At 31.5% G+C, this 12,372-nt stretch overlaps 1 protein-coding gene across 1 annotated transcript in view; it reads left to right on the forward strand.

Annotated features, from left to right (window-relative positions):
- The window catches only part of sog (chordin short gastrulation), a 292,748-nt gene that overhangs the window by 250,632 nt on the left and 29,744 nt on the right, over positions 1-12,372 (forward strand). The gene's annotated exons all lie outside the window — the stretch shown is intronic.

Genomic DNA, 12,372 nt, shown 5'->3' on the forward strand with positions numbered 1-12,372 from the left:
TTGTAAGGTCTCTCAGGTGTGAGAACGTCTTATCCTAGAAGTAAATCTGAACAATGAGTTTGGCTGGGACAAATAAACCAAGATATTAACTAATCATATTTATTGTACATAAAAAAAATATAAAATTAATGTTAATAAGATATTAAAAATCAAAACAAACAAATATAAAATATGATACTTCTGGCATCACTGGATAACTTGTTGGCTTCAAAGGATTGCAGAATGTAGTGGTTAGTTGTTGATATTGGCTTCACAGGATAACTTTCTGGAGGTGAAGGCATAGAGCCCGTTTTATTTCTGAGGAGCTAATATTCTACGCAGCTATTGGGTTCTGCATATCTGTTGCAGTTGTCATCCCGTCTTTGTGGTGCACCACAAGGCTTTTATTATATTAAAAAATTAAAATATAATAAAGATACTAACTGCATATTGGACGAATTATAAGTTTATAAAAGAAATATGTGCGAAAGAGGTTATGTATGAATGTATAAAAATTAAATAAAATTTGAAATCGTAAAGAGAGACTGGATATTGGTTAAATATAACTTAGGTACCCCAGAGAAGATTTAATAATATAAGATGAATTTTGAACCGAAGCACCAACATAAATAAGCAAAAGAAAATATAAAAACTAATAATCCACCTCTACAGTTGAACTGACAATGAGAGGTGACATGACAGAGCAGAGTTGCCAACAGACAAATAACGTTTGTCGACTGAGGTAAGGCATAGAAATTTATATGTTCCATGTCTGTGACATAGAACAGACGTGTCAAGTACAGAAAAATATAGCTGAAATAAATGAAGATTGAATATGAAAAATAAAGATTAAATAGGATATTTAGTTGATTGAAGAGTTGAATAACGAATTGAACGCCAACTATTTTTAGAATAAAAATAGTAAAATAAAAGATAATGAACAAGTAAAATCAAAAGAAATTGAAATAAAATAATTATTATTAAAAGAAAAATAACAAACATGTGACGTTTATAACGTTAATAAATAAATATATATATATATATATATATATATATATATATATATATATATATATATATATATATATATATATATATATGAAAGGCAAATGGCAAATGAAGTAATGAAAAAATGTTTACACTAAACCATAGGAATGTATGGACACGAATAATCTTATTAAATCTTTAAATATTGTGAGAACATATAAACAATTTTGTTCATTGTGGTCATAAAGTCAAATAATTTGTAACAGACGCATTAACAACTTTGTAATATTACTATTTTATAACAGACCGATATGGTCGTCCAATCGATATAGACTCCATCCAATAAAAATGATTATTTCTATAAAAGGATAACAGAAAATCAGTTAAAGTTTCGTCACTGTTTAGCAGCATACATATCGCGAAACTTCAACTTTCCAAAAAAGTACCTATCAATAATATAAGGTAATATCAATTTAATGATATACCGACAACCAATGTGCATACTTAAATCGATTGTAGCATAATCAATGAGCATGTGGACAAGTTGTTCAGATGAATACCTTCTTGGTACGACCTGAGTGGCGCCCGTAAGGTGAGATAGTATTCTTTAACATGGACGGAGAAACAGGATTTTCTGACAGCAACAATATGTCAAAGAAAAGTATAGGAATCTGCAGTTTATCTTCCGTCAAGTCTTACAGTACCTCAGTGATACTCATCTTCTTTTCAATGTTAATTTATTTCAATATATTTTATGTAATTTATATATTTCCTTGGACATCGCTTAATTATTTTGTATAAACAAGTCTAGTTTTAAATTTTATTAATGTATTTTAATTTAAATATAATAAAAGTCTAGGAATTGTAAAGATCATTTTCGTATTAAGAGAAATGCTGGATTGTTTTAAGTCATTTCATATGGTTACTTAGCCCTTTAGTCAGCTAAAGGATCGATATTTTTAATAAAATTGACGTTACTCCATATTAATTAGTAGTACCAATCAATATTAATTAGGAAAATCAATTTTACAAAATTATGCCATGCATAATCATTATCATCAACTTTGTCCTAGTCCCTCTAAACAGTCAATTGTACTAATTATAGTTCTTAATATATTTTTATCTTTACCAACATTAATTAATTTAAAAATATGTCGTACGTAACTGTTTCTAGTTGATTATAGCCTGCTTCTAACGCTTGTTACAATTTTCATGATCTTTCTGACCTCCACTTACCCTTAACTTTAGCATGTCCTTTAATTGTGGCAACAGTAGGTGTCAAGCTCAGACTTTCGTTGCATCCAAGTTGCGTTCCTTGTTTTTATTTTAAACTACCCACCATTATGTGCCATACATCATCGACGGTTTTAAATTAAATTTAATTGCTTTTAGATTTTTTTGTAATATATCTTGTCACTTGTTTCTATATTAATCTCATTTTTCTGCACGTATCTTCATCTATTTCTTTACTTCTCTGTACTGTCCATCCTGAATACCTAAAACTAATGCTTTTCAAATTTGTTTCACCCAATAATCGAATGATATGGGATAATTTAGTGGGACATGGACTAATATCGTGTAATGAAATGCTCTTCAATACAACATTTTGGGAAAGGTCTCATGATAGATCAAAAACTGGTTGCCCAAGAAAAAGAAGAAAGTTAAAGCAGTAAAAACCGATGTACGCAAAATAGGAATACAACAATGGAAAATTGCATAAGACCGGCAACAGTGGAGGAAAATAGTAAACGCGGTCAAGACTCATCTAGAATTGTATTGATGGTACCGATGATGAATTAAAAGTTACTATCATATTTATATAAGTAACTTATTCCTTAAATTAATGCTCTTTTCAAAAGCCCTACTGCCTTTTTCTTAAAAATTCCATTCCTGCGGTTTCCGTCTTTTAGGGCAATTGCCTTATTTTCTACCGGCACCACCTGATAATAAACATGTATTAAACATCAAAACTGATATTAACTTTTTTATTATCTGATCCAATAATCACGATAACAAATACGAATAAAAAAAGAATATGATAAATCGCTGGTGGGTCGCCCTATCATACGAGTATGCTTTCTCAAGATCAGTATAGCATATGACTGTTTGTTCTCTTATTTCTGCATTAGTAACCTTATAATATTTTGTTCTGTATATGTTGTTCTGCCTTGCATAGATCCAAACTCTAGGGTTATATTTGATTTTAACTGTTTCTTCATGTATCTACCTCTCAATTAGTATCCCCATTAGGAAACACAATATAACTTTGTCTTACGCCTCTTTTAATTTTTACAAGTTCACGTGTCGTCTCGCTTTCTAAGTTCCCCTTTTTATTTAGGTAGAAGTCTTTGAATTAATTGGTTATATAACGCTTTATATGGTTATAGGATTTCATGTTAAAGTTCGTGATACATACAAGACTGACGCTGCAAGAGAAATTAGAGGCATCTGCCAAACCACCAATAACTATTTAATGCGAAGTCTTGTCTTTCGATTGCAGTAATTCTTGCTTCTGTAAAAAAATCCTCATAGCCATAGCGTAAGTATTCATACAAACCTAAAAATATAAAGTATAAGTGGTTTCAAAAAGGCTGACAAGTCATTGAAGATGATTCACACCGGGTCATCCTTACACCTCAAAAACGGATGACAATATCAAAAGAATGTGATTCGATCTGATCGTTCGCTAAATATTCGTGTTATTACTGAAACTGTCGGAATTAACAAACAATTTGCATGGCATATTTTATATAATAGTTTAAACATGCAAAAAGTATTCAGCATTATCTGTCAAGAAGGTTCTAGCCAAGTACAGCAATCTAGTGTGGGACCCTCCATCTCATTGCAAAAGAAAGAGCAAAGTGGCATGCGTCCAGACGGAGATGAAGACGAAGACTTCCGACACTGTTTCGAAAAATTAAGTATCACATGGAGCATTGTAGGGATCGAGGTGGTGTGTATGTTGAAGTAAATATGTATAGAATATTGTTTTGCAGTCACGTTATTTAATTGCCACATCTCTTATACTTATGCAACTATATTATTGGTATATTGTAATTATATTAAAATATGAAGTATTTGGCTAAAAGTGTGGTGTTCTTGGTTTTTTCTGTCTCGATATTAGGTATGGGTTCAAATATTGCCCTTAAACTTTCTCTGAGCGTAATACATTTTCTATACATAAAATTAAATTCGTAAGTATTTGTAATTGTAAGTTTACTTTTCTATTTTACATTTGATTTATTGTATAGATAATTTGTTTTAATATTTCTTAGAATGGTATTAAAATAAATATACGAGATTATCTTAAAGATTACTAATTTTGCACAATTTTTTTCATTGAAACTAAAGTCATCCGAAAAAGTTTGTTTCCTACGCCACTGGCCGGTAGACATGTAACTGTTGGTTAATGTGTCAAAGAAGTCTCTTTCCGCCTAGACAAACTACAATTTTTTTTGAAAAATCGACAATTTAGATATTGCTAAAACGAAATAGTAGAGATCTTTGCCATTTGGTTGAAAATAGGTTAAGTCGCCAATAAAAACAGCGACATACGGTCGTAGTCGTCTTTGGATGCCTTATATGCACTTGGTTGTTACTTTTTGAAACTTTCTCATCTCTGACCACGCAGAAACTTAGGTAGCGAATAAAGGTGGGAAACTCATGTTATGTATAGTATTTTAACAAATTAAAATTGTGTTTGAGAATATTTTATAGCGTCTTTAGTTATAATATTTTAAACAATAATTGAAAATAACATTAATATATAATATTTTTTTAATTATATATATGCAGACATGAAATCTTTATATAAGTCAAAAACTGGTCAAAAACTGGTTATTTCTATTGTAATAAGGTATTCAAAAACTCAAAGTTAAAATTCAAGTTTAATAATTTTAACATAACTTCATTTTCAGTAGCTTAAAAATAAAACTTTAAATTAAATATTGTAATTGTACGATATAATTTAGTATTATGCCATTTCCTAGAATAAATTGCTTTAACATTTTTTCGCTGAAATGCTTCATAAAGTCAAGATTGTATGTTTTCAATATCATCTTCGTTGACAGAATCTCTTTCACATTTCTGGATAGCTTATAAAATTTTCTTTATCATTCGAATCACTACCTATAATCATATTTTAAATCGAAAAAAATGTCATCATCATCATCATCCAGCCTCAGAAGTCCAATTCTGAACATAGGCCTCTTCCTCGTGTTTCCAACCCCGTCTATCTTACACCACTCTCGTTTTTATTTTTTCCAGTTTCAAGTTTTTATTTTTTCTTCTTAAATCGAGAACCTATCGTGTAGGTGGTCGACCGACGCTTCTGTTGTCTTCCCTTGGTCTCCATTCGAATAACCTATTTGTCCATTGCCCATCCGTCATTCTAGCTATGTTAAAATAATACATTTTTTTAATCATTGCATTTAACATGTGAAAACAAGTTAAATATACTCGTAATAAAATAGTTTGAAACAATAAAAGTATAAAACTAACATAAAAGGTCACGCGTATGATAGAGGTTATAACTTCTTGAATACACTGACCTTAAGTGACAAAATTTGACAACGGATTAGGATTACTAGAACAGACAAATAGATAAAAACACGAGCCGCCACTCTCTCAAAGTTACAAAAACAAAGGTGGAACTGTAAGTATCTATATGTACCACATACGCGCACCTATCAGGTTCTCTTGAAAACAATAAAATATTGACTTAAATCTTCTTGTACCAAATCACGTTTTGTACCAAAACACCAATGTAGGTTAATACAATACCTACATAAAAAACATTTATTACTAGCAGACGTAACATGGCTGCCCGACTTGCAAAATGCAAAATGGAAATGTTTAAGCGTGCGACTTTCTATCTTCTATCGAAAGTTGACACCCTCATTGCTATGTGAACGATTTCCACAGCTTACTTATGCGTATTTTTGCCCTCTCATCCCATGTTTCAAGTACCTACTCAAATTTGCTTCTTTTTTATGACTTTGGTATTGCCTTTACTTCTTTGGTTGGTCAATATTATTCACTGTTAATTTCTCATCATCCAAATTACTCCTACGTTTGACATTCTTCCCATTGATTGTACTACTAAAAATCTTCTCTAACACCAAAATTCAAAGTCAGTCAATTTATTTAAATTTATTTTTAGTGTACACTTCCATTTCATATAGAAGAGTAAATAACACGTAGCTTCGAAGCATCTATAGTCCGACAACACAAAAATATCTTTAGTTTAATACATGATCTACGTGATACATAAATACAAGTCCTGATTTTTTTATCTTGGTCAAATATTTTGTTGTTATTCACGTGCCAAGTATTTGTATGAATTCACTCTCTCAACTGTAATATTTTCAATGACCAGTTGGATGTTTTGAACTACTGATTTAGTGATAAGCAAGGGATACTATTACTATATATTCTACAAAACATAAATTATTTAAAATTTCTTTATTGATAGATATACGTTCTATTGAATCCGAGAACACAACTTTAAATATGGCTTCGCTATAGACATTAAACAGAAGACAATACGCAGCACTGCATTTTAATGTCTCTGGTGTTTCGGTTGTTAATATAAGTTTATTTACGAAACACAAATCAAAGGTTTATGTAAAAAAGCTTCAAATATACGCCATACCTAGTACTTCACCCTGAAAACCCTGAAATAAATTATACCTCAAATAGATTTAGTAGTGTGACCATATTCAATGCTTACATTGTTTATTTCACAAAGAGCATTTTAAAAATGTTTCCAATCTGGCTACTGTTTCCGTTTTTATGCAAATTGAGTTTGATTATTATATTTCAGATAAATAAATCAGATAAACATAAATAAATTTTTATTCTATCCAGTTTTTTTGTTTGAGTGATTTGTCTGGTTGATTGATTTTTGTTTTTCGATATATCGCTTGAAGCTTTCCACAGTCTATCCACATCAATCCTTTATCGCTCCTATGGATGTTTTAACTTTATATGATACGATTGATCGTTGCCGCACAATCTTGTTCCCTGTTCCGATTTACGTGTTTTCACAATCCTCGGAAATTTTTTGATATTGACTTTTAAAATTTTTTTAATGTCTCTATTTTTGGTTTGTCCGTTGTGTAACTGTAAGAAATATACGGATTTATTAAAATTTTAGGTCACTAAAACTAATAAATGGAGTTTTTCATTACAATATGATGGTTAAATATTTATGTAGACACGAAGTTTATATTCTGATCAGCATGCTTTTTTTACTTTTATTTGGTTTTAATGTTGACATTCTTTATTTCTTATCCTTTTTGTATATAGCTTTGTATCTTGTGCTACTATACTAGTGGGTTTTAGCTATTATTTTCTGAGATTAAATTCTGGCTTATTAACAAATTGATTTGCATGTATCGTAGTTTTTAATTCTTCAAAACATTTAAGATTAGGCATTACTTTACTTTCATTAATTTTTGAAATTACTCCATAATAACAGTGGTACTATTTGCCTTTTGGAAATTTCATGTTCTCTTGTAATGAAGTCTGCTGAATAATCAACTAAAAATGAATTACTTATCAGAATATTAATGTGACGTAATTAAATTTCTATTCCATAAAAAGTTGCCAGAACAGTCACAGACTAACCGGTCCCATCTCCAACTTATGTGCATTCACCACTCATTGCTATCTTACGCGGACGCCCGCGCACTCAACGGTCCATTCAATTTGCCTATAATTTTCATTGATAGGAAAAATTACGTATCTAATGGTTGTTATCTCAAAACCATGGGCGTACAAATGAGTTAACTGGTAAAAATTTCCAAACTAATATAATAAATTCTGTTTCACAATAATTTAGCCATAAAAACTTTCATAATAATACCTTTTATTTTCTTGTTGATTTTAAATATATAAAACTTTTTTAATAGGTACTTATGCACAATTAATTGTAATGAAAATGACATTTTTAAATAACGTTTGACGTTTTGATTTCCACTCCGGAACTCGTTGTAAAAATGTATAACCGAACAAGTTGTTATTTGTAAGTTATGTTTTACAATATTGGTGATAACTTACTTGGCCTCGATCTTGTAGACAATAACCTTTTTTTGGTTGACAAAAAATCTGAGGATCGTGTTTTACCCTCGGAATATCAAATTCTCACTGTTTTGTGTGTTTTATTGTTTTGATATAAGGTTGAATGCTCGAATAAATGAACGTTGATAAAATAAAGGCAGATATCGAGCACAGTTTCATGAATGAGCAAGGGCACGATTTAACTTGGCAAGATTTAATTAATAAAACTGTGCTCGATATTTGCCTTTATTTTATCAAGAAAATTCTATTGTTTTATTTGCTTGTATAAAGTGTGGTTAACGTGGATTATTTGTGTATTGTGGGCAGATTCGTCAAATTCTCTGTCCTTGAAATATGTTTCATGCTCGACACTTAGTGGTTGGTTTCTCCTACATAGTGCATTGTCGCAATTATCGCATTCACGGGGTATTTTATGGATGCAGTTCTTTGATCTTTCTTGTGTGTTGTTGGGTTTGGTTTTGGACAGGATAGATATCAGTGTTGATTATTTTGAATGATATTCTGATGTACTTATTTCCTATTTTTTTCACTTTTTCTGATAGAGTAAAGGGAGGAGAGATGGACCAGGAGGATAGTCGGTCCGCTATGTATACCTGACCAAACTTGGCAACAGGGCAAGTCTATCCTACTCTGTTGTATCGTTTAACGTTAATTGCTTAAGAGACGCCAGTTGTAACGCATCGGTGCGTACATGTAGGAGTGTTATTTACGATAATTGAAACTGCCACGTGTGATAATTTTATTTGAGTTTTTTAAATTTCATTTTTTGTAAAAACAGGTGAGTTTGACCGATTATTTGTTAGTTTATTATTGAACTATATTTAAAATGTGTATTATAGAGTAAGAACTACTTCTGTAGTCTGCTTATTTTAAACAATACGGGTCATGGTCCATCTGTCCTCCTATTTGAGGATAGTTGGAGAGTTGGACCAGTATGTTTTGTTTTAGGATTATGCCCAATAAATATATTCGCAAACAAAATACACCTAAGAGAGGTAACTGGACCTCTAGGGAGCTAATCGATGCCGTAGATGCTGAAAAGAATGGTGATATGGGTATTAATGAAGCCGCCAAAGCATTTGGAATACCCAAAACGACTTTTAAACGTCGAATAAAAACAAACAATATGGATAAGATGAACCGATTGTGTCCAGATTGTTCTTTAGGAACTACTTTTGAAGCTAAAATCGTTAGCCATATAAAAAAAACTACAAAACACAGACTTTGTACCAACCAGAACTGAAGTAAGAATCATGGCCTTTAATTTAGCTCAGCGATTAGGAATCCCAAATAAATTTAATGTAGAAGAAGGTAAATTTTTAAATTCATAAATCTGATACAAGAGTTACTTATTGTCTACTTTTAGGTAAAGCTGGTAAAAAATGGTTAGAGCTCTTTTCAAAACGAAGACCTGAAATTTCAATTAGAAAAGCAGAGAACACCTCAATTGCACGAGCTTTAGGAATGTCCAAAGAACCGAATATAATTTTTATGATAAACCCAGACACATATTTAATACTGACAAAACAGGATTACAACTGAATACTAGAGCCAGTCAAGTTCTAGCAGAAAAAGGTTCAAAATGTGGTCCTAGTATAAGCCCTGGGGAAAAAGGTGAAACGATCAGTGTATTAGCTTGCTATAGAGCAGAAGGGATTTTCTTGCCCCCATATTGCATTTTTAAGGGAAAAAGTAAAAAAGACGAGTGGCATTATGGTATGCCACCTGGTTCCAAAATTAGGATGTCGGAAAAATCAGCATACGTTAACAGTGACATTTTCTTAGAATGGTTACAAACACACTTTTTGCCGAGAGAGCCTCCAGGTAAAACCTTATTAATATTAGATGGCCACACATCCCATACGACCAACCTGGATCTACTATAATTTGTAGACCAAAACGAAATAATTTTATTTTGTTTGCCATCCCACACAACACATTACCTACAGCCTCTGGATCGTGCTTTTTTAAGTCACTTAAAAGCAACTTTTATGCCGTTTTATGGTACAGAATAACACAGTGTTCTAAAACGCATTCAGTTTGGTAAACTCTTGGGTCGAGCATGGGGAAACTCAGCAACTGTCCAAAATGCGGCTTCCGCATTTAAATCCACGGAATTTATCCGTTTGATCCATTAATAATCCCAGAATATTAATTTTTGACACACACCCCATCAGAAACAGAAACAATGTATTTTCCAGTTAGATCAGAATCTCCTCAACCAGTTCCCTCTGGAATCAGTGGTAAAATATCTTTACACAGTAGCCCAAACAAGTCATCAATTACTGATGAAGATATAACTCCCGGAAAGGCTCTTGATGAGGTAACGCTCGTGCCTGTATTGGCAACAGCAGTAAAGAGAGTTCGTAAAAAAATAACTGGAGAGATTACTGCTCAAGACTTTATTAAAATGAAGGATGCCTCGATTAAAAAAAGCTCAAAACCTATAAAAAACAAAAAAGTAAGAGAAAGCCAAGCGAATCGTCACTATCTAAAAATGTTACTCTAAACGACACTAGTGGTGATGAAAACATGAGTGATATTGAAAATTAGTGTGTTGGGTGGAACGAGGACTATCGCCAAACATGTAAAAAAGATGACTGATTACAATGTATTTTTTGTAAGTACTGGTAACATGAAACTTGTACTGGGTTCGCTAATCTCTGTAACAAGTGCAGAAAGTCCATTGGTCCATCTCTCCTACTCCTAGTGGCCCATCTCATCTCCACAGTTGGGGACAGATGGACCGATGACGTGCCAGTGCATTATATTTTTTTTTAAGTTTAAGAATTATAATTTCTAGTTTTTACTTAAAATACCAAATTTATATTTATACTAAAACAAATACCAATGTTAAATTATGTTATGCAATGTTTTTCTACTCTGATGTTTATTTAATAAAGAAACAGGCATCAGTTTTCTAAAAGGTGGTCCATCTCTCTTCCCTTTATCCTAAGCCCTTTATAATTTGTATTGTTGTCATCTTTGTCCCTTCTTGTAAGTGTTTCTACATTACTTGTGGTGTTTTGTTGTTTTTTCTTTGTTGTTTTTTCTTTCTTCAATTTTGTGAAATTACGTTTTTAAGCCATAAATAATAACAATAAATTGTGACAATGTTAGTCATTTGTTGTCAAAACCTTGGTCACCAGGTTTTTTTCTTCCCCAAATGGATTTTCATTGGAGCAGGTTTTCGTGTTTCGGGTTTCAAATGATACAATGATTTAATATTTCCTTTTTTGATATTTGCTTTGTGGTTTGAATGGTAATTTAAATATCTGTTGGGCTATCTGTAACAATATTGACAGAACAATATTGTTCTTCCGCTGTGACTGTATAAAATATGAAAATGTTTTACTAATAACCCTTTTTATCTCACTTTAATACAATAGTCGAACCGATAATTGCAAAAATCCAACATTGTATTAAGACAGAAGTATCGGACGACCGCGCAAAAGATAGAGTGACAACCTTTCATAGAGGTATTGATCCGCCAATGAACAAGCAGAATTGCTTATAAAGAGGAAGAGAAAGATTTTAGTTTTCAATTTCCATTGAATAAATATTTTGTACTCTTTATTCTACAATGGCCTGCATTAAAGCGGCAATAAATTTTCTGTTGCCTTTATTACACTTTCTCGAATAATTTCTGGTATATCCACATTTAAAAATAATTCCAACTGAACAACTACATGATATAATCAACAAACGTCAAAATATTAAAAACTTTGATAGACTACTTTCAAACACTTTATTTGTCATAGACTACTAAAAATATGCATACTTATATATATTTTGTAGCATCAGTAAAATCAAAAGTAAAAACGTCTCAATTTTAGTATGTGAAGTCAAAAATAAAATCTTGTATGTACCATTGGTGTTACTGGATGATTACGCACATCGAGCAACATCCATCCCTCGGGCCAAAGCCCTCTGGCTGGATTATGTTGCTCTTCGGGCGTAAGGATCTTAATAACACCCTTGATACATAAATAACTATAAAGCTCCTAGAACGAATTCAAATTAGGGCTTTATATAAATAATTAGACGTTATGCCAGTCAAATTTGACTTTGACATGTTAATCAAAACGACAAATTATTAGCAAAGTATACTAATGAGTAAGAATAAATTCCTTTATACCTTTATTTAGAATATATATATATATATATATATATATATATATATATATATATATATTTAAAAAACAAAGTAATCAACATTGGCGGAGACTATACTTATCATTACATTGAAGTTGTAACAAAATAAAGGAACAATTAAATCGAAATAGTTTTTAGTGAATTTATTTTGACACATAAGAAAATATC

The sequence above is a fragment of the Diabrotica undecimpunctata genome, chromosome 2, assembly GCF_040954645.1.
Source record: "Diabrotica undecimpunctata isolate CICGRU chromosome 2, icDiaUnde3, whole genome shotgun sequence".
Taxonomy (NCBI): Eukaryota; Metazoa; Arthropoda; class Insecta; order Coleoptera; family Chrysomelidae; genus Diabrotica; species Diabrotica undecimpunctata.